Here is a 2,757-nt window from a genome sequence, read left to right on the forward strand (position 1 = left end):
TCCCGTGCCGTAATCGCCGTAGTGTTCGAACGCCATCATTTCAGAGCTGTTTGCACAGCCGAGAGCAACTGTCATCTCTTCATTGGTAAGCTGCCCTTTGATTTCACGCGACTCGGGTATTTACAAGTGGTGTAGCTGTTAGCGGTATTCGTTTTATTTTTACCCCTCCATGAGCGTCATCGGCCAGGACGTTGTGCTGTTTGCGCAAAACTTCATTTTATGGAAGCAGTGATCGATTGCCGACGCCACTATAAGTATGATACAGATGATCGCCTTTGCCCTAAATTTATATATCTAGATTACGTTAATTAGTGAGCGTAATTGTTCGCGATCGTATATAAACTACCGGCGAATATGCGTGACTTCGTGGTGTCTCGGACGCCGAGGCCTTAGTGTGCGTTCGCCGTTAAAGCGTAAAATGTCCGCGAAACGTTTTAGTCGCTATTAGACGTGGCATCAATGCTCGGAAGGGTATTCGAAGGAAGCCCAAGACGTGTGGCGCTAAATCGCCACCGCGTTGGGGAAAAAATATCCCAATATTGCTTGGTTAGCGTAACACTCGAAAGCGTTCCTGTAAAGACGGCGTACGCGCTTTTGAGCCCGAGAGCGAATTCTTTCTCGTAGTTTCCCGACCCTTGCGCGCATGCGCGAGTGAAACCTGGAGATCAAAATAGTATATTCTCTGTCTTTTTTCATCTTGCGCGATAGGTACTCGCGATCTCCATCGAGGCCTTAGTGCATACTCGAGCCATTGCTATCGAGAAATTGGACCGTGCTTTGCGCAGACGCAGAACAGTTATCGCATATATAGGCATCTTAATTAGCATTTAGATGCACATTTTCTGGGGAAATAAAAACAAGTGCGTGGACGCCTGCATTATATAGTATGGCAACTGTAAATAATAAGTTATGGTGTATTTACGTGCCAAAACCACGATCTGATTGAGGCACGCCGTAGTGGAATAATTTGGACCACCTGGGGTTCTTTAATAAAGTGCACCTAAAATCCAAGTACTCGGGTGTTTTCGCATTTCGCGCCCATAGAAATGAGGATGCCGAGACCGGGATTTAAATTATCCCGCGAGTTTGGGCAAGTGTAGTTGAAACCTAAATTGGTTCTCTAAAATTACCTTACCTAAACCCCATTGGATTCGTTTAGGATCATAGGAAGTGCTTGGTTCAGAATTATTTGTCTGTGATGTTATGTATAACTTCTCCGTGTGAATGCCTCCCACTCCCAGCAGTCGGCCTTTGGGGCTTTTCACTAAGACGTATCCCAATTTGTAGCAGAAGGTTATGAATGCCGACTCATCTAATTTGCTATCAGGTCCTACATGATTATTTCATATTTATCCGCCCTGGGCCTCCCATGTCTGTGTAATATGGCTGGGCGTTAAATGGATGTATTTCTTGTGAATTTGCTTGGATCATTTGTTGCATTAAGCACACCTCTTTGTTTGCGACATGTAGAGTTGAAAAAGAAATTACCATATTTACTCGATTGTAACGAGCCTTTAAATATAATATGCACCTTAGTTTTCAGACTGGAATTGAAGGTGTAGTGTGCTCTTGATTGTAACGTGCACACACTTTCATATACTATAAAGAACGAGAAGTAATACCCTTATATTGTTCCCTCACAATAGAATTTCATGGTAAGAGAGAAGTAGCAATTTCTTTGGACTCAAAACACAGACATCTTTCCTGAGACGCCACACGAGTCTCGCAGTGTTTGACCTGCTGCTGAAGGCCAGGGCAATGCAGCAAAACGTCCCTGCAGTACCTAGCAAGGTTAGCGCATTGTCGTATAAAAGGTATAAGGAAAGGTTTGCTCAGGGGAAAGGCTTTGTTCCAACCGTGTTTCTAATGCTGCCTAAATTTTACAAAGTCAATCTAGTCGATACTTTCACGAACTGTGACTGAATACCAAGGATAAAACAAATTAAAAAATACTATGCCTTGAAATGCTATTCCTTTAAAAAATATTCCTTTGTCTCATCAACTACTCGACTGTGATAATTACAGCTCAAGGTAATGAAACCTTTAAAGAATATACTACCAAGTGGATCTTTTGAATGCATGTCCTTTATTGTCATAGGTTGCATGATTGTAAAAAATTGTTCCTTCTGCAGTGTGCACGTGCCAGCTGCCATGTCCACGCAAGATGACGACACCGCACTGGGATATAGGCACACCTCAACAATGCCATGAGCAAAGAGCCGTTACACTGTGGCATCCATTGTGCTCCGCTATGTAGCAAAGACGCGGAATACTGTGGCATCCATTGTGCTCCGCAATGTAGCAAAGAGGCGGATTACTGTGGCATCCATTGAGCTCTGCAATGTAGCAAAGAGCCGGATTATTGTGGCATCCATGCGATTCATCGGGGAAAACAGACACTTTGACCTGATAAAGTCTGGGTTCAAGTACGTGACATCGTCATAATAGACGCAGTGAGAAGCCCACCAGGCCACACAGCCACGTATCAGGCCACTCGTATAGAACTGTCAAGAAAAATGGCCCACACCAACAACCCTGCACCGAAGCAGGCAGCGTGCCAACCAGATAGTGGTGGCATGACCAGTGGATATCCTGGCACAATCCAAGCTGTGAATTCACGCCATGCATTGATTATTCGGTCAGACCAATAAAGATTGTGCCGTCTTTTCTATTGATAACGTCGACAAATCCCTGCTTCAGCCAGAGAAGAGCTAGGGTCGGGGACAAGGTCCACTTTGATGCCCTGCCAAATCCAAA

This window comes from Dermacentor silvarum, chromosome 1, assembly GCF_013339745.2.
Source record: "Dermacentor silvarum isolate Dsil-2018 chromosome 1, BIME_Dsil_1.4, whole genome shotgun sequence".
In the NCBI taxonomy this organism is placed as follows: domain Eukaryota; kingdom Metazoa; phylum Arthropoda; class Arachnida; order Ixodida; family Ixodidae; genus Dermacentor; species Dermacentor silvarum.